Consider the following 22,358-nt stretch of genomic DNA (forward strand, 5'->3'; position numbering starts at 1 on the left):
TTTTCTCTAAGCAAGTGAAGAAAGTAAGTACAAAAACTATTTTTCTCCAGGTAAAGAAGAAGGCTGAGTGCTGTAGTAATTTGTAGCTTATTTAGTGCTAACAACAAGTTCTGAACAAGTGCTGAGCATGAATACCCAAATTCAAGAGCTAAAACTAAGAATCTGTACTTGGATCTTGTGGTAGGCTACATAGTGCTTACCACTCCCACTGATAAGCTAGAATGCTTTCCTCCAACACAGAAAGGCTTGGGAGGCTCAGAAGCTTATAAACAGTCCTGGATACAGCAAATCTGGACTAGACGGGTTACAGGAAAGGTGGGGAAACAGTGCAAATGCAGGCATTTAAACCAAAAAGTTGAAAGAGATGGAAAAACTGCCCAAATGGCCAATAAACTACAATTTCTGGGCCAGAAACTACTCTTGTGGTAGATAGGCTACCTAGTGCTTACAACTCCCACTGATAAGCTAGAAGGCTTCCCTCCAACACAGAAAGGGTTTCAGGGCTCAGAAGCTTACAAACAGTCCTGGTTACAGCAAATCTGTATCTGGACTAGACTAGTTACAGGAAAGGCAGGAAACAAGCTTAGAAAATGATGTATTTGTGTTTGGAAAGTGGAAAGGGAGAAAGGACAAACCGAAGATAATTGAAAATTAAGGACCTAAGTGGCTTGCCCTTCACAAATGTTCTCTCTGTATTATGTAGAATGAGCTAGTGACACTAGACTGGAATAGAGCTGGGATAGAGCTGAACAGATGGGACTGGTAGGAGTGTCTGAAGTCAAAATATGATCTCACTGTACTTGGTTGAGTGTGGAAATGAGATCAACCCAGGAGTCATGTTCAAACACAAATTTACAGGAGGGGCAGGCAATTCCAAAGCCACCAAGATTAATAACACAACAAGAACAGGGAGAGTGGGTGGGAAAGTAACTGCAGAGACAGAGAGAGACCACAGTATTCTATGAAACAATTAAATAGAAAAATAAATAACTTCAGAGCGACACAGACCACAATATTCAATGAAACAATTAAATACACAGAAAAGTAAAATGCAGTACAATCTTTAACACTGCAAGTTTGTACTTAACTGAACTAGTAATGCCGTAAATTGTAGCTATGTAGCAGAAGCCAAACAACTCAGATATTGAGCAGTAATAAATTCAAAGATATGTGACTAACACTTATAAATACAGAGAAACCCTCTAGACTAAGAGTTTAACACTGAATATCAATCAAGTGAAACACAATAGCCCCCACTAACGCATATTTGAAGGAGAATATTTCTGACAGAAATATGGAGTTGTAATAGGAGCTGCAGCAGCTCTTTGATGTTTACAATGTGGTGCATTGTTATTGGGAGAAGAAATTTGTATTTAAGCATAAATATTTTCAGAAAGTCTCTTTTTATACAAAATATGCAAATTATTTATTTATGTTATGAAAAGGAGATATTGGTTCTTTAAAGCATTGCTTTAATTATTTGAAAATGACTATAGATTTTTTATAATTTAAAAAAGCACTCACTTGACTGCATTAATTATCTCAATATTACTGTTATAAACATATTAACACAGGTTGTTTTTTTCTAATATTTGCTACAAGCTGTCTTTTAGCAATTCTTGTTTGTTTTATACTAGTAATCATCCATAGGTGATGAAAAGAAATATTAATAAGGGTCCTTTTGGAAGGCTTTCACATCTGGTTTTAAATGATGAACAGTTTAATCTAGAGGCACAATATTTAAAGCAATTGTTTTTGGATGGATGCTATCCTGGTGAGCTTACTGAAGGGGTCATTTATGAAGTAAATAAGAGCCAAAATTATTTTGCTCCCATTCTGAAGAAATCTATTATGGAAATCTATTAATGACAAGAGAAAACTATCAGCATGCTATACGTTTTCCTTTTCCAGTTCATAATAAAAGCATTCAGCAAATTATAAAAACACACTGGAACATGTTCCATCTTTTAATTTCTCCATATCTTTTGGGTTTTTAATACCATGATGGGAATGGACCCCATTCCTAAGTCAAAGTATGATTAAAGTTCATGAATTAGTATTGTTTCAACCTTTGATGTCAGCTAAAAGTCCTCTCCACAGCACCCACAATAGGCACAGTAATGACTGCTTCTGCAATTCGTATGCAGTTGCATGTATTGGTAACATACCAAAATACAATTGCAGATTTTTTTTTATACGACTGGTTGCTCCTACTACTATAGAAACTGTCTAGGTATCTTTCTTCCGCACTGCTCTCATTTCTGCCTGCAAATCCTGATATTTTATGTCTTTGTGTCTCTCTCTACACAAGAAAAGGTAGTCACTGGGTGTGGTGATTTCAATGATCAGTGCTACTTTTGTCTTCTTTTCACGGACCACTGTATCCAGTTTTCTCACATCTATCTTTTGAACAATTGGTAATGGGTGATCCCATGTGATGTAGACTTCATCATTTTCTGTGATGATTTGTGGCTCATGCCTCCAGTGTTTTTCAGCCACTTCAATACCATAATGTCTGTAAAATCCCCAGTGCAACAGTCTTACCACAATATGCCTTTCAGTATACAGTCCTTCTGCCATTAGTATGTCATAACCAGCAATGAGGTATGTGACTGTTTCCAATTCTGTTTTACGAAACCTACATTTGTCTGTTTCTCCCACATGTTCAATGGACTTTGTAAACCAAGGTGCACATAGCCCACTGTCTTGGGCTGCTAATATTAACCTTTCATCTCTTGGTTTGAATTTCCCTCTCCTTAACCATTACTGCGTTCGATCCAGATCAACATGAAGTAGTTCCACATTTCTTGCCTTCTCATCTGCTCTTTCACCTTATATTCTTTCTTTGGTTTTTGGCACATTCAGTTCCTGCCTAATTTTTATCTACTTCTGGTTTGATTTCCATTCCTGCTTGATGCCGATATGCTTCAGCTAGACTACATAGTGATGTCGTCTTAGATTTATTCTCCTCATGTTTCAAAATTTTCACTACATTTGGGTCTTGTGAGGTCAGCAGATGTGTGCAGTCTCACAATTGCAGATCTATACATGTAATCAATTTCAAGGAGACACATACCTCCTTCAGAATGTGGAATATATAATCTTGGTATGCACTGATTTTTATAAATCATTTGGTGAGCATGAAGCTTCCTTCTTGTTTTCCTGGCTAATCTATCCAACAAGTTTTAGGGCCAGTCAGTCACTCCAAAACTGTAAGTTAGGACAGGAAGAGCAAATTGGTTTGTAGCTTGAATTTTATTCCTAGATGACAACGCTGTTTTCAGGATTCATTTAAGTCTTATAAAATATTCCTTACAAAGTTTTATTTGCATTTGTTCATGTTTTATTGTTGATCCTTCATCAATTCCCAAATACTGATACAGTCCCTCTTGCTCAAGTTCTTTTATATCACATTCTTGTCCCAAACTGATGTTTTCTTGGTGCTGCAGTTTTCCTGCTTTAAAGGTTGCTTTTGCACATTTATCAAGACCAAATGGCATTCTTATATCATCTGAAAAAGTTATGACAACTTGCAGTTGTGTTTTCAGTTCCTCATCTGATGAGCTATACAGTTTTAAATCATTGACAAAGAGAAGATAAGTCTTTACACTTTGTTGTTTTATAGGAGCCAAATTATAGCCATGGCCTAAGCTGTTATGTGGACAGTTTAGTAATGGGTTAAGGGGAAGACACAATAGCAATGATGACAGAGACCCACCCTAACTATCCCCTTTTACATTTTTATCTCTGCAATACTAATTTCTCCTTTATCATGACTTAATTGCAAAGTGGTCTACTACTGTTTCGTGGTCACTGTAATGCAGTCAATCATTGCATGGTATATCTTATATACTTTTAAGCACTCCTTTATCCGTGAATGTGGGATACTATCAGATGCTTTTTTGTAGTCAATCCATGCCATATTTAGATTCTCCCCCTTTTTACGGTTCTCCGCTATGACTTTATTTAACAACAAATGATCCTTTGTTCCATATGACTTTCTTTTATTGCCCTTTTGTTCTATTGCCATAACTGAGTTTTCTTCTTAATGACTATAAATTCTGTCGGCATCAGTTCCAGTGTATAGTTTATGCATTATTTGTCTGTAATTTTTAGGGTAGCTTGCAAGTTCACTCTTAAGTAAGAGCATTATTTTTCCTGTTGTTAGCCAGGTTGGGGTCTGTTCGTGGTGTCCGTATAAATAGTTCTTACTCATGGCTAAATCTTCATGCAAAGATGCTAATACTTTTAACCAGAAGTTAGGTACTGCATCTGGGCCTGGGGGGTTCCAATTAGAGGCTTTTCTTAACTTTTCTTCAATCTTGCTGGCTGTTACTTCATCCCATTTCATATCCTATACTTTTAAACTTGTTATTCTTTCTTTTACTTCTTCTATCCAGTTAGTATCTTTGTTATGTTCCACAGGATCTTCATCAATACTTCTCCAAAATGTATGTATTTCTTACTTTTTGGGCATCTTTCAATTCATTTTACCTTGTTTCCCAGTTCTCTATAAAACTTTTTTGTGTCATCAATAAATTTCTTATTTTGTGTTTCTCCTTTATATTTATCTGCATATCTTCTAAGTTTTTCACATGTGCTGAGAATTTTAGTTTATTTGTGGTAGTGCATTATAGATCCTGATTTGTTCTAATACTATGCATTGCTTTTATCATGTTTATCTTTCTAAGTATTTTTGTTCATCTGTTCCCACTTCTATACTCTTCTAACAGTGACACTTCTCATCTTGTTTTATAGTTTTCACTGTTCAATACTTCCATAATGATATTTGATTTCTCCTCTTCCTTTCCCTCACTACCTTGTGTTCTTGTGGTAGAACTTTATCTGTTATTAATTAAGCTGCACAATAATATATTCTGTTTACTTCTGTTATATCGCATGGATCTCTATGAACAGTCCTAATTACTTTGTTCATTTGTTTTATCAAGCGTCTAACTTTTTGGGTTCTATTTACCTTCTGCAGTTTATTTCTTTCATTGATCTTAATATGTCTGTCTATCTCTATTAAATCAATCAACTCTTCTCTTAGCTCATTTTCTTCTAAACTGAGGGCACATTTTTTTGTTTTCCATTTCTTGCAGGCATTCTATAGAAAGTTCTATAGCACCTTCCCGTGGCACTTTCTCCTCAACTTCATCCTGTGCAATCTGTTGCTCTGTCATATGGGAACTCATTGACCTATCACTCCTCAACACTGACTGCATCAGAGTTTCCACAGTTTTCTGTTCCTTCCCTTGCTGTTCAGCTTCAAGTGAGCATTTATACTGGTTTCCTGTGGAAGGCTGCCAAATATCATCATATGGTACCTGACCAATTGCTTCCCATTCCACTGGTTTCCCTTTAATTTGGATGTCCATTGCTTTATCCTGTTGTGATTCTTTCTGAATTAGATTTTTCAACACTGAATCTGTCTCTCCATAAGTACTCCATAGCCTCAGTTTCTATTTCTTTAACTTCTCCGTTACTAATCTCCTTTTCTACTTTTCCTCTTTGTCTTCTTATTTTTGTATTATAAAGGTTTCCATGTCCATATTCCTCTGCCTGTATTTCTTTTCAGGTATCTTTGGTGCTGCTCTTGTTTTGCTTCCTCCTTTGCATAGATGTTGTTGTTATGTCTTTTGGCTTTTCCCGGTTAGGGATCGCCACAGCAGAACTCCGGTCCACTAATGATTGGTAGTTGATTTTTGCATGCCAAGTTACCAGCCCTGACACACAACCTTCAACAAAGGTACGCCCATTCACGCATGTCTCCACGCAGAAGACGCTCTAGCTGAGAATCGAACCGGACAGTGTCTTACTGTGAGGCGACAACACTACTGCAGCACCACCACCGCAAGTCTCCTTTGCATATTACACCATATTAAATCTCTTTTTTTTTTCCCAAGTCCATATTTCTTCCTCAGATGTCTCCTGATCTTTCTGTTTCTCCTTACTTTAGAGATTTGTTCCATCATGCTGTGATGTAACCTGTGTTAGACCTTTTACACCAAATCCTTCACTTTGCAGGAACTCCATGACTTTAACTTATATTTTTTTTAACTTCTACTTTACTAATCTTCTTTTCTACATTCCCTGTTTGTGATATTATTTTTTTTTTATTGTGAAATTTTCCATATCTGGATGCCTTTGCCTGTATTTCTCTTAGAATATCATTGGGGCTGCCTTCTTTGCATTAATTAAGGTGGCTTTCGCCTTTGCATAAATATTGCACCATATCAAATCTCTCTTTCTTTCCCATGTCCATATTTCTTTTTTATATTTTTCAAAAATCTCTAGGTTTTGTTGTTTATCTTTTCACACTTCCTCAGATGCTTCTTTTTCCAAACAAATCAAAGTTTCTTGGTCTATATATTTTTCACAAATCTGTTGTATTAATGAATACAAATTTTTATTTGAAGCTTCTGACAGTTTTCTTGTGAAAGTATTTTTCTTTCCTCAGATTTCTCTCTTAATCTTTTTGTATATCTCGTGTCTGGAAATTCTGGGATTTTTGCATAATAGTAACAGTACATACTTTCTTTCTTATCCTCAATAGTCCACTCTATCGTTTTTATGGCTCTTCTTTGGCCTATCAGTTTTTGTGATTTTTGTGGACTGCTACTTGCTTCTACAAAAGGGGGGCATCCTCCCCCTCAGCCTAGCATAGCCTAGCCCCATTGTAGGAATGTTTCCATAGTTTAAGAATTCTACACTGTCATTTTTTCCAGTCCTGGCACTAGTGCACCTACCAGGATTGGGCACTTTTTTATCCTGGGTCTTATCTTTTTTATTTTTTGACCTACTTCTGTCCATGATATATGCAGTTTAAATACAGTCTATGTATTAGTGTTGTCTTTGGTGAGATTTTGTAAATAACAAGGTCCACCTAATTAAGGTACTCGCTAAGACTTGAGGATGAATTCAATTTCAGCAATACTACTCTGCTTTACTTGCTGATTTATCATCTCTCCATTTGGGCCTGTGTTCCATTATTGTGACAGAATCACTGATAAGGTAGGTTTAAGATCTATATTTATTTTTAAGAGTGCTGAAAATGTTAAAACAGGTTAAAAACGTGTGAGATTACCATCAAAGAAATGGAGATGCTTGAGTGTGGTGTTTGTAAATACTGTGGGCTTGTAGATGTTGGGAAGTTCATCATGGTAGAGGATAATATGTATACAAGAGTATAGGGCATTTCAGTTGTAATCATACCTCTCAACCTCTTAGGGCAAGAAATCTGGACAAAGCCATGAAGAAAAGTGGAACAAAGGCCCAAAATAGGGGACATTTTTTTTAATATTGCTGTTACAAATTTAGAAAGTTGATAGAATAACAGGTTTTGCATTAGCATAAATTTTGTGAAGGGTATGAAGTCTGAAATTCAAATATCTGTCATTATAGTCTAACTTCATTCTTTAATGACTTGCCACTAATTTGTCAGGAAACCACAATTTTGTAAAAAACGGATAAAAAATTAAAATAAAATCTGGACATTCTGCAAAAATCTGTACAGTTGAGAGGTATGGTTGTAATACTACAGGTGTGATCTATGGCATAACATGCTTGTCTTATCCAGCTTTTTAAATAAGCAAGCCTAAAAAAAAAAAACTAATATTAGAACAGCCAGCATACATATTCCATTAGCAAAAGATACTGTGCAAATAGACTGCAAAAAATATTGAAACATGTCAAAACTATAATAAATTTATCTTTTTTTTATTTTAGAGAGACTGGCTCAATCATTTATTAAATCATGAATTATATTAGCAGCTACAACTGGGAACTGATAAATCACATGGTATAAATGACTGTGTTTTTATTAACACTATTTTAAAAAGTAAATGGAATGGTATCACACGGTTGGTTTGTTTAACATTAAAAAAGCCCTTGTATTTAGTGTCATGTTGCTCTAATTAAGTGTATGCTAAGATAGACGAAAGCAATTAACAGTAAAGTTTTAATCTTGGGAAAGTCTGATTGAGTTTTAACTTGAAAGGCTACATTGATGACTTGAATTCTCTATAAGGTCATGTGATTTATTTACAAAAGCACTTGGCATACATGCATTATTTCAATATCTAGGCAAAGTGGATGAATGTGACCAGGGACTTATATTTCAAATTGGAAATGTAAAAACATCCAAAGGCTGTTGTTTACAATAATACTGAAACTGTTTTTATTAAAATCTAAAATGCTGTTTTGTAGCATTTATTAAATGTAATGTGTAGTCTTATCCCACCAAAAAATGGTGGTCAGTAGTTCAGTAGCTTCTGTAAAAGGCTATCACTGTAGGATGTTTTAACATTATACAGACAAAACATTTTCAGCCATCACTTTACAGTACAATGTTCCTTTAAGTTGTTGATTTGTGAAAAGTATTACCAAAGTGAACACAATTTTTATTACTGCAGAAAATGTAATCACAATGTATGCTTTGCAGCAGAGTAGTGCATTATGGTAAATAAAATGTAGATTTTCTTGAATTCGTTGGTGTACACAACCAGTTGTTGCAGAAAGAGTCATGATAAAGACAGACGTTCTAATACTACTGGTTTCTTGACTCCATATTTTTATATTTAAAGCATAAGTGACCACCAGAAATTAAGACCATGTCAAAAATTCACTGTGTCCTAATGTTACAGCTATGGTTAGTGAAATAGTATATTAACTGTCTAATGAAACTAAACCGGTGCGCTTGCTTCTGTTATAGTATGACAAAAAGGCTGATTCCTCTATAAGCAGAATGATGCTTGAAACTCTCTAATGAAGTGACCTATCAACATATAAACTAAAGATGCTACATATTTATAAAGTGCCTGCACTGATTACATCAGTCTTTTCATTTCTACATAAGAAGCAATGCCACAGAGGTTAAAGCAAACGAGAGACAGTGAGACTGAAATATGTTAGTATGGAGGCTTATTAGTGAGAAATGTACGGAGCCCTGGAAACCACTTTTAATTGTCATTATTTTCATATTAGCAAATTTCATAGCAATAATTCACATTACAAATGAAAATTCAGACATTTTCTAATGACTGGAACCATCCATAAAGTATTTTTGAAAAACATATTTACAGAGTTTAAAGATTTAGGAAAGGAAGTTGTTCTTTTTCAGCACAGCCTAAATTTCTTTCGCTTAGCTAGTACCTGGATTTCTTTGCTACAAAAAAGAGACATGTTTATTGCGACTAACAAGAGTGACAACAACAAAGGCAGTAATTAGGTGTAGCCAGAGACTACATGTACGATTTGTATTATTTCCTTTACAGCTCCTTTGATACTTACTGCAACTCCTCATAATGAAGAACTTGTGTGTTTTTTTTGTTTGTTTCTTATGCATTCAGACAAAGCTATTGGCATCCTGCATAAATGCTCTGGAAGCTAGTTCCACAGTATAGATAAATGGTGTTATGATTATGGCCTTTCACACTTGGCTTTAGTTGGTGAGCCTGGGTCCAATAGTTGATGTAGTGAGGTCAGAGTAATAAGCTGGTGTATGTCCACCCATTCCAAGGAGGAGGAAAGAAGCTAGGCACGTTCTTACTGCATGGTTAACACCTGGCAACAGCTGGGTAGGGGCAGCAGGAATTGCTTGTTGGTACAGCCCATGGTCTTAAAAAATGCATAGCAATGTAAGCGGGCCTCAGTGTGTAATGACCTGAACCAAATATCTGCTTTTGGAGGCCCTGCTTCTGCAGAGAGCCCCTGAGCAACCATTAGAAAGAGTTAGGATAAGGATAGCATCCCAAATACACATCAAGTATAGGTAATGGCCATGTGACCCTCATCTTGGGACCCCAATATTGTCTTAGGCAAAAGGAGGGAAAGAAATAGTCCACTGTGGGCACAGTACGAGATGGACAGACTCAATCACCCCAATAGCACACACTAAACCCCTAGGAGTAGTAATCAATAACAAACTCAAATTTGGTATACACATAGCCCAAACAATCAAAGAAGTTCACAAAAAGCGAGGTCTCTTGTATAGGAATAAGCAATTCATGACCAGTTATACCAAAGCCACTATTGCCAGAACCCACCTATTATCCACCCTACTGTATGCCTCCCCAATCCTGACTAATCTTCATCACAGCAAACAAAGCAAAGTGGCATCTTGCTACAACAAGACTGCCAAATTTGCCACAGGTGCCTTTAATAGAGCCCACCACTGTCTTTCCCTCAAACAGCTCAACTGGCTTGAGCTGCCTCAATTATTTCTTACCACTCAACTCTCCAAAGCCCATAAACTATATTACCTCCCAAATAAAATCCTCATTTTTACAAGACCTAATACAACCCTACACCACCATCTGAGCCTTAAGGTCAACAGACCAAAATCACATAAATGTCATCAAACATAGGGATGAGACTGGCAAATATCTTTTTGCCTGTTCTATAGCAAAAGTCTGCAACTCACTTCCAAAACACATAACTTCTACAGGTTCTGCTCCACAATTTAAAAAACTACTCAAAACCCACTTCTTTAACTACTGGCTATGCCCATGTGACTCCCCAGGCTAATCCACTACATTTGCAGTGATACAATGATTCTATCAAGGATCACCTAATGCTGCCTAACCGCTGTATATTAATTCTTAACTAACGATGTTTTATTCTGTTCGTATGTACTTATACATCTCTGAAGACAGTTAAACATATTCCTACATACAAGTGGTATACTTCTAGAATACAATAATTGTATCGATACATATATCTGTGAAGAAATGTAAAATATGTTCTTGTATAATATTGTATGCATTTAGGAGAAAGTGTTGTAATTCATAAAATGTTATTTGTTAGATTGTTTTTTAAGTGGAGCTTTTCTCCCTGGGCCTCCACTGAAAATGGACCTGTGTCCAGTCGGAGTTTCCCAGTCAACAAATGTAAAATAAATAAATAAAAATAAATAAAGTATACTCAAATGATCAACTAAAGATGGACCCCTGCCCTCAAAAAAAAAAAAATATATATAAATATATATATATATATATATATATATATATATATATATATATATATATATATATATTATATATATATATATATATATATATATATATATATATATTTATATATATTGGACCCCCCCACTGTAGTCCCTCCCCACTGTTAGAATATATATAGTTAGGGGGTGTGACAGAGGTGGGGCAGAGCCCCACATGGGGGGGCAGCCCCCCACTCATATGATATTGATATGATTTGATATATATATATATATAAAAAAAGAAAAAAGAGGGGGGGGGCGCCCACACCCCCTAACTATATATTCTAACTCCAGGGTCGCACTACAGTGGGGAAGGGGCATATTCCATTTACTTTGTAATAAGAATATATATATACATATATATATATATATATATATATATATATATATATATATATATATATATATGACTTTACTATATTTTAATAACTTTCTCCTTTGTATATTGTACTTCCTTTATTGTCTGTAGATATTTCTGTTAAATTCTATGTAAAACTGACACTAACTGTCAATGTTGTTCTTGTTTTATTGGAGCTTTTCTCCCCAGGCCTCAGCTGAAAATGGGCTCACACTCAGATGGACTATCCCAGTCAACAAATGTAAAATAAAAAAATAAATAAATAAAGATAAAAAGTGCTTCTTGAAGTGTTATGACACTAAAGTATACTGATCTGTTGTAGAAAGTAAATAGTTCTCTAAGTTGTGACTAGAGTAAGAGTGCATGTTTGTAAATTTAAGTGTGATAGATCTGGAGTATGACTGTGTGTGTGTGTGTGTGTGTGTGTGTGTGTGTGTGTGTGTGTGTGTGTGTGTGTGTGTGTGTGTGTGTGTGTGTGTGTGTGTTGGGTTGGGGTGCATGGCTAGGAATATAAAGGCCCTGGTGGTCATTAGCCTAGTATATATCTATGAGGCTATAAATCACCAAATATTATGGGTCACTGCACAAATCTTGCCACATTATTGGTGAAATTGGACATTTGGCAATCATAGTGAGCCTATGGGAACCATTCCACCAGTTTCTCTGATAATGGAAGACAATCTAATGACTTTGACATTCAGAAAGCAACAGTAACTTATAGATGAAAAAAAGAAATACTCTACAACTTTGTAACGTATAACAAATATGCTTTATGCCTCAGAAATTTGGAAATGGTAAAGGCTCAGTAGATGCATGATGATATTGACACAAGATTAAACATGAAAACAACTCAACTGATCATGCTGTGGGACCACTGCTAATGAAAACATTTTTGAAGAAACTATCCAATATTGCCTAAAAGTGGGCAAGCCAAGGTGATCCAAAACATATGAAAGAACTGAAGCAGGTAAGGCAATGTAAGGTAGTTCTTTTAAAGTGACGAGGCTTCAAAATATGAACGAGTAAGCTGATACTAAAATAGGGCAAGTACTACCATTACAAGGGGGGCACATAATCCAAACATCTGACTTTCAAGTGTTATAAATGATGTGAAAAGTAGCATTTACACAGAAAATACCTTCTGTCTGAAGAACCTATTAAATGCAGTGTTAAAAGGACTGACAACAATTCAGTTTATACCAATGTAAATAATAAAAATAGACTTGAAAATCAGTTTGTTGTACTGGCAAATGTGGTATTTCCTAAAATACTCGAATAAGATAATAATACAAATGTTTAAAATGTATGTAAATGGAAAATGTGCAGTCAGTCTAAAACTGTAGTGATATGGTGGCTCTGGTCTCCATTCTGCAGGTTTGTAAGAACCAGCTCAGTTTTAAACACAAGTTCCCTGTGATATTTGTGGATAAGGACAAAATCAGGGTATCCTAGAAGCAGTCCTATACTCAGTGCAAAATATTCAGAGCTCACATATCATGTAGATGTAGTAGCCTGGTTGGTATATTAAGTAATTGTAGGGAAGGATTCTCCATACTTCAAAGACATATGGTAATGGGGTGTCGTGCACAGCTGATGAGGATCTTTGGGATGAGAAGATATTTCCCTTGTCACACCTACAGTGGATTCTTCTGAAGGAAGACAGGAAGAAACTATTTGCGGTAGACGAAAGTTTCCTTGGTTGGTGTTGAACCCAATTATGATGAAGGGATACAGGAGGATGAACCTGCACTGAAGAGAAGAAATGATTTCTCATACCCAAACTATATAAAAAACCTGTACTGAAGCTAACATAGAACCATATTGTGATGGTAAATCTGGGACTAGAAAAGGCAAAATAAAGGTAGATGACAGGTTACAGGGTTCTGTCCTACAGTGAACAGAAAGTGAGCCTCCTGTCCAGAAAGTTAGTGGACATCACCACAAATTCTTAGCAAGACCTTGTGTGAATATTTTAAATGCTAATCATGGACCTGACAAGGCCTCTTCCTATGTCAGAGAAGAGTTGACAAAATGAATTAATAGTTTTGAATTATTCCAGCAAATACTCAGAAACTATTCCACTGCATGATGATTAAGGCTAAGGGCTCTTGCCAAAAAGTTAGTCTTTTTGTGTGCTTGTGCTAGTTTATCAAAATAAGTTTGGAAAGGTTAGGGTACCCACTTTTACATCCTTGGAGTTGCTGCATTTGTAGTGGATGTGTCAGGTCAAGAAAAATATGTATATCAGTCCACCTTCTGCAGACCATTAGACTGGATGAATGAGTCAATAAAATGCCAGAAGCCTTGCTATGACAAGTGACAGAACTAAAGGAAAAACATGCATTCAGCTATTAGGTTATATCCTGTTAGTGTGAGGCCACTCTCTCCTATGAGGTTTCTTCCATGAAACTCTAATAAGATGGCTGCTAGACATAGCAAAGGAAACCTGGAAAGAGAAACTATGATTGTTCAGTTTGGTACAATAAAGCACATATGCCTAATGCAAGGAAGGCTGGAAGTTATACAACCAGTCTTGAAAGAACAGATGATAAAAGTACAAGAGGCCCAAAGCGGCTTACAACAAGGGTTCAGCAATGATTCCAACCATCAAAAATAAGTTCAATATGAAGGAAAGCAAAACAGAAGGGTCAATAACCTGCTAAGTATCCCAAAAATGAAACTGCAAAAAATATACCATACTAATCCCGCCAAACCTGATGCCTTACATAAAGCATTCCTGTTTCTTTTAATCTGACACGTGATGGACCCCATCTCAGAGCCTAAGGCATAAAAAAGAGATCTTTTGCTTACTGAAAAACCTAAGTGAAATATTCTGTTAACAGGAAAACATATTTTTTCTTTGCTAGGATGCACTAAACTAATAATACATTATTAAATGACTGAGCCAGGTAAACAGTTGAAGAATCTTTGTCCCTGTAGATACTCTGAAGTTAAACAAAAGGACATTGCATTGGAAGTTAAAAAAATGCTGCCTTTAGAGTTGAGAGAGAAATCCCAAAATGAATGGAATGATTGCATTGTGCAAGTGCTTGAACAAAATGGTACCATTTGCTTCTACACTGGTTACAGGAAACTCAGCCCCATTTCTTGGCTTGATGTTCAGTGCCTGATGACCTTAAGTGTAACAGAGTGTTACTGACAGGTGCACTTCACAGATGAGGAGAAGGAGACGACTGCTTTTCCTCTCCGAATAAAGCCTCACAGTATGTAGTTAACCTACCCTAAGTTTTATGTGACCCAGCAATGATTCTGTAGTTAATAGACAACCATGAATGACTACACAGTCATTATGCAACAGTGGATTGCATAGGATAGGTTCATAGGTTCATAGGTGTGTACGTGGCTAATGGTCCTGGAGCCTTTACAAGCCTAGCTGATAGAAGTCCCCTGGCATCGTGCCACTCGATGTTAGTTCCCAATGCCTCTATCAAGTAGAGCCACTGGAGTGATCTCTGGAGTGAACTTTCTATTTCCCATCCACTCATCAAGATTTTTCTTGAAGAGGGCCAGTGATGTGCTCTACTTGACATGTATAGGAAGTCTATTCCAGAGCATGGGCAGTCTCTGGGTTATGAACCTGTCCCTCCAGCATGTTCTGTTGATTGTGGTAATGAGGTTGAGGTCTCTGGATTGTGTGGTGTGGAGGAATTGGGATTTCTTTAGATGTAGCATTTCTAACATAGCTGGGTCAGACATGGCTTTGTAAGTCAAGCAGAGATCGCCTCTTAGTAGAGGATATGCGACAGAGAATAGCGTGAGATTTTTGAGACTGTCCATGTAGGATGTGTGTTTAAGGCCTAGGATTCTCTTTGTGAGGTACTTTTGTGGCCTTTCCAGCTGTTGCACGTGTCTAGTGTGAGGAATTATACTATGATTGGCCTAATGAGGGAAGAGTAGAGAGAGATGATGACCTCTTTCTTCCCAGATCCAAAACCCTTGATAATGAGATGTGCCACATAGAAGGACTTTCTGACCACAGTGGCAATGCAGTGGTTGAAGGAGAGGTTGCTGTCAACCTGTGTCCCCAGGTCTCTTATAACAGATGGCCATATACAACAAGGAGTGGGTATGCTGTTTAATTAAGGTGGGCAGTACACAGCTGCTTTATGAAGACCAGCCTTAGGGCCATTCCAACTCAGTGTGCTACTGGCCAGAGAGAGGCCTGCCAAGTTAAGTGAGCTGCGGGTAAATGAGTTGCAAAAGCAACAGGTGAAAAAAGGTTGCAGTCATGTATGGCTGTAGTGACCATGACACAGGTACAGGCCTTCTTGGGTCAGGCCAGTTATTACCACTGGCAGATGCCTTACTTTGTTGCCCAGACAGCCTGTCATAGAGAATTAACAAGGCCTTGGTGCCCTAACTATGGACTGAGGACATGTAAAATTACTGTAAAAAGCAGTTTTGCATGCACATCCAGTCACTGTCACACTTAATCAGTGATGGCAAATCATTGTACAGAATGATGTCTTAGAAGTAGCTCTGGGAGGCACATTGTCCTAGATGGGTGAGGATGAAGAAAAGCCTCTGATATATGATAGTCAGAAAATAATCCTACTTCTCTTTCTGATTTATTGTACATTCTCTCATTTTTTTTCTTTCATTCATTCATTTTTTGTGAAGATGGTGGTTATAATTAATGTGTTTAGTGGAAGAAAAAAAAATGTATGTGGTATTTTCAGGATTTTGAAATATCAAACAATAAAACATGTCACTCTGTCTGCCTGTCCATCTCTGTCTCTCTCTAACACCTATGCATACATGCATACATGTAGCATAGCTGTCTTTTCATCATCCATATATGAATCCAGCCATCGATCTGTCTGTCTATGTAACTATCTGGCCTTTTGTCTATCTGCCTGTCAGTCAGTCAATCTGTCTATGTATGCATCCATCAATCTGTTTGTGTATGTATTTCTCTGTCTACCTAGCTATCTGTCTACCAGCTCTATTGGACTATTTATAACTATCTGTATATGGATCTACTTCATATGATCTAAATTCATTTGACTGAGACCATAATACCAACATTTTGAAATACTGAAAACTCACTTGACTGAAACTCATAAGACTGAAACCTTACAATGCTAAATTTCAACATAGTAGTGGCAGCATGTAGACTACTGTAAGGTAAGTGAAAGGTATATGCCCTTTCCCCTCTGTAGTGCGATCTTGGGGTTAGTACATATAGTTGGGGAGGTACGGCCCCTCACATTGGAGGGTGTGGTGGGCATAGACCCCTCACCTAGTTTGGTTTTATATCATCAAGTTTCTGTTAAGAGGGTATGTACATAAGTAGTTTTTAAGCTCTAGAAAGAGTTAGTCATTGGTGTTATAAGTGTGCATGTCTATGGTTTACAATTTAGTATGTTGAAATTTAGCATTGTAAGGTTTCAGTCTTATGAGTTTCAGTCAAGTGAGTTTTCAGTATTTTGAAATTTCGGTATTATGGTCGCAGTCAAATGAATTTCAGGCAAATGAAATTTAGATCATATGAAGTAGAGCCATATATATATACATATATATATATATATATATATATATATATATATATATATATATATATATATATATTTACTATCATTTTGTTGAGTTCACTGTAGGCTAATTATCATTTCTATGAAACTTAAATACGAAATTCACTACAGTGAAGAACAAAACTCTTGAACTCGGAAGTGGTGACTATTCGAATTCGACATAATTTGAACATTCACCACACTTACAGGAAACAGCATTACTGTGCGTTCCACAGTAAAGAATGTGTTTGCAGGGGGAAGCCCTCCTGCACCACCCACACCCCCTGCTACTGAGATATACAAACTCTGGGATCGCACTGTAGTGAGGGAAAGGGTACATTTCCCGATCCCCACTACAGTCCAACCTGCATCAAAATGTAAAATTCATAACAGAGAATGCTGTGTTGCATTCGCTGTTGTAAATTTCTACATTTTGGTATTCGATTTTCCGATTCTACCAAACGGTAGTTTTGCACTAATGTAAATTGCAGAAAGTGTGATCGAAAAAACAATAGTAAACCTATACAGATATATATATATATATATATTTTTTTTTTTTTTTTTTTTTTTTTGCTGTCTGTATTTTGTGAAACAGGTGTTGCTACTACTCAGTCCTTATAGTAAGTAAAATAACTGTTGCACACCAGTTTCATTTTCATACATTTTCCCCCTCTTTCTTTAATTATGCAAAGAGGTTGCATAGCTCAATGAAACTTAAGTTTCTATAACTTTAACCCCAAATATACAACAAAATACACTGGTGAAGCCATTAACGAAAAGCATTTATGTATCAGTAGCACCACTGCAGTTTTCAGTTGATATAAATTAATTCCAGTAACGGTATCTTTCTTGAACTTACTTATTCACCCCTTGATAATACAGTCTCTTCCTGTCAGGTTCAGTATTCACATAGAACAGCATTTAATTGATCATTTTTATATCAGTTTTGCCCTTATGTTTGCTGACCATCAAGCTTTCTCTTGATCAAACATTATGCTGTCTGAGGGTGGTTACCATTCAAACAGGTCCTTTGTGCTTTCAGCAGCATACAGCAATAAGAACTTTTTCATTTATGACCTAACCCCACCTCTAGTGCTAACATGAGCAGCTGCATCACCACAAGGACTGCAAACGCCCCCTTGTGTGCATGCATGCATGCTCCCTTATATGCATTAACAGGAGCAATAACTATTGCTTAGTGGCTATACCTGTATCCTCCCAGCAACAGCTGCTAGCATCACAATGGATCTCTGCTTGACACCTGTAACTATGTTATCAGATCAGCTGTCTGATACAGATGGGATGCACCTTTCAAACCCCCCCCCCAAAGATGGGCACGCCACATACTCCCTGCCTACACCATCAAGTGCCCAAGCTACTTATCCAACGTTATCACTCTGCAGTACAAGTACAGACTTCCTGGAACAGAACTTTCAGTTCTGACATCCAGTTTTTCAACACATAAGTTTATCTATTAACAACAGAACTCATGCCATCCGTGGTTATTTGACCATCTGTCTAAGGCAACTCACAGTCCAAAAGCTTTTATTCATCTTCAGTATTTTCCATCAGCCTCTTAGATATACAGTTCCTATTAACTAATTTAAGGAGTTTCATTATTGAGACAGTTCTAGTCTTACAGCCCAGAATAGCTCAGAGATGCCTGTAGATTTTTTTCTGTGTTTAAAATTTAAACAACTTCAGAAACTGTGTGTTCATTCATTTTTGTGATCGACAAAACTGTTGTTGATGATGTAGGTTCTATTGATCACTTGCCCTGTAAATATTTCTGTATGTATATATACTTACCAGTTATTATCCATTGAGCACAGATGCAATTTTTTAATGATGATGTGGGATCTTTTATGTGAGCAGAAAACACATCTAGCCTGAGTGGAATTTTGTATCTCCTGACACCAGAAGAGGTCCTGCTTGTGCAGCTTTTTCCTGAGCTAAAATTCAGAGACTGCAGTTTTCCAAGCTACCTGTAAATAACTTTATATATATATATATATATATATATATATATATATATATATATATATATATATATATATATATATATATCAACAACTATATTAATATGCCAGCCAGATCTAATGGTAATCCTATATTGAACAAGTAATTCAACAATATATGAAATTATGGAGAAATGCATTCATAAACAGCTGTTAAACCACCTAATAGAAAACAATTTACTAGCCAACTGCCAACATGGTTTTAGGCCATTTCATAGCACCACCTCTGCTCGCTTATCTTTCTCTGACTGTATTAATAAGACTCGCAACAAGGACACTCTATCCTCAGCCCTCTTCATTGATCTTTCGAAAGCCTTCGATATGGTTAACCACCACTTACTCATAAATATACTCAAAAACCTGTCTCTAGACACACTGGCTATTCAATGGTTCCAATCATACTTAGACAGACAGCAGGCTGTCCTATGGGAGAACAACTTATCCTCCCACCTCCCACTTGCCCTTAGTGTCCCTCAAGACTCTATATTAGGCCCTCTCCTATTTTTTATTTTTATAAATGACCTATATTCTGTTATACCTCAAGCTACTTGTATACAATATGCGGATGATTCCACATTAATATGCTCTGCCACCTCACCATCTGACCTACAGCCCCTAACCCAAAATGTGTTTAACACAGTCCAGAAATGGCTTCTACACCGATGTCTCATCCTGAACCCCAAAAAACAAAACTGCTATTATTTACTCCCACCCATAGGGCCTCCCCACTTAATTTTACTGTGACATTAAGCAATGGTACTATTATATCTCCTGATTCTACTACTTAAACTTCTTGGGGTACTAATTGATAACAGCCTTACCTTTGATTCCCATATTAACAGTACAATAAAAACAGTCAACAAAAAATTAGGATCCCTATGCAGGATTAAACCCTTTTTGACTCCACTAGCCAGGACCACCATTGCCCGTACCCACTTAATCTCTACCCTTGTCTGTGCCTCGTCTATATATACGAAACTATGTAAAAACAACCTGAACAAGCTAGCAATCTCCTACAATAATATTGTCAGATTTGCAACAGGGTCTGCCTTCAGAACCCATCATTGCGATAATCTTAAGCAGCTATGATGGCTAGACTTGCCAAATTTAATACTATTTAACCAGTTAACAGTTGCCCAGAAGATCCTGTACCAACCTACTAACACACCAATGCTTACAAACCTAATCACCCCCTATATCAACCTCAAGACCCTACGCTCATCAAATAAACTACTTGTACAAATGGGTAAAGCTAACAATTTGGCTGGTGACTTCTTGTTCACTAATACTGTGGGCAAAATCTTGAACTCCCTCCCAAAAGACCTAACCTCCCCTTACCTCAACAACACTATTTAAAAGCAAATTGAAACCATACCTTAAATCACAGTGGTTATGCCCTTGTTCTAACCCTGACTAACTACCTCAATTTTCTCAGGGAACTAAACACCATACTTGTATAAACTAGTTACTTTTCTGTTAACTACAAAGAGAGTGTATAAGCTAGTTACTTTTCTGTTAACTACAAAGAGAGTGTTCTCCTATATTTAAAACGTTATTTGCTAAATATTTGAATGGCTAACCATAGCTGAAATGTACCATGATTCTGTTTACAGAAATGCAACAAAATGTAATGAATGTCTTAATTATCAGTAAATGTAGGTGCATTTGTAAATGTCACATAGTATAATTGATAGTGTGTTTTTTGTGGAGCTTTTCTCCCTGGGCCTCTACTGAAAATGGACATATATCCAGTTGGACTAGCCTGGTCAGCAAATGTGAAATAAAATAAATAAAATAAATAAATAAATAAATAAATAAATAAAATAATTATGCAAAGAGCTATTGATATGTCTGTAAATATAGTATATAGACCCCAAATATTGCTGTGACTTCTTGTTTGTGCAAATGTGCTCTTCATTTTTTGCAAAGTAGTTTTGTAGGTGTCACTACATTTTTAAAATATTTACATAATTTCATATTTAATGGGCAAATGAAAATAAATATCTGCAAAGGTGTGGTAGCTTGACATCAACAACTATCAGAGCAAAGTCTCATTTTGGATACATTGAGATCAGGTCATGCTTACTCAGCCTGCTGGACTTTTTCAAAAAGGTCACCAAAGCAATGAATAAAGGCAAAATGGTATGCATCACATACCTCAATTTCACCAAAGCTTTGGACACAGTTCTCTACCAAACAATTATATCCACTCTACCATTTTGAATGCCTTCTGTATATCAGTTAATACAACCACCATTTTCCAGTTCCTAAGCTTTTATGACCACTCAGTGACATTATTGAACAATCTTCAATAATCTGTCTCCCCATAATAAAACCTAGATATATATCCTCAATAATCTGAGGTAAGAGTTTTTTCCCAAAGATCTTGCCCAGTGACTGCACTGCCAATACTCAAATTGTCCATTTGTTCCAGGGGCACAATCCCAGGTATTCAGGGCCTGGTTGAGAGCCCTACAGCCCATTTGTTCTAACCCAGGAATCCCAATCAGGCCATCTGTTCCCTAGTGAGAATTAAATGGTAAGGAATAGGTTAGCTTACTGGTCATGGGAAGTTACATACCATCTTCCCATTTGGAGCACAACTGTCCCACCCAGTGGCTACCCTGAGCCTGCTATTTCTGCCCCTTCATGCTAGATTCTCCTTGGCTTTACTAAAGTATGGCACCATGACAGCTTGGAGTTGGCAGGCTCAAATTCTACTGGCTAACAACTAGAACTTCTATTAGGTGTCACATTTGTGATGAGCAAAAGTCCCCTCCCTCCTCCCCCTGGAATTGGTGAGTGAGCAATTGACACTTATTCCCACCTTCCACGGCCAGCTTCTTTAGACACCTAAGCCACTATTTGACCTCAGGTTGCTTATGCAATACCAAAACCTTTGCCCCTTATTCAAAATTCTCACAGATATTTTTTCATCAGATTCCCATGTTGAGATGAGTCAGAACTTTGCTAGATTCTCTCTATACTCCTTGTTTTAGTGAGAACACATACTGTAGCCTCTCATATTGAAGATAGCATTACAATCCTATGTACATTCTTTAAAGAAATCTTTCAGTGTCTCTTCATCTCCAAACTTGCCATCCTTAAAAAAAATGAGTAGGTTAACCACCTAGTCCTCTGGCTTTCCCACCCTTCATATAGCTGACTACCACCAGCATCTCTACCTTAGATATACTGTAATTTATGATGTCCTTGTCACCCATTTCCACTTTCCCCACTCACTATATAGCATTCCCTTTATAGGAAGCTCCCTATAAAGAATCCCATAAAGTTTACCATAAACTTCCCTTGTCTCTGTACAATGTACCTTCGAAATGACCATCACTTCCTTCATCCTTCCTATGCAATCCTCTGCTCTTTTATTTTCTATATCAAAAGATGCATAAAAACCACTCCTTTAACCCAGTATTTAACACCCCTTCCCTAGTTTGGCCTCT

The sequence above is a fragment of the Protopterus annectens genome, chromosome 8.part1 (assembly GCF_019279795.1).
Source record: "Protopterus annectens isolate FY-2018-M chromosome 8.part1, PAN1.0, whole genome shotgun sequence".
Classification (NCBI taxonomy): domain Eukaryota; kingdom Metazoa; phylum Chordata; order Ceratodontiformes; family Protopteridae; genus Protopterus; species Protopterus annectens.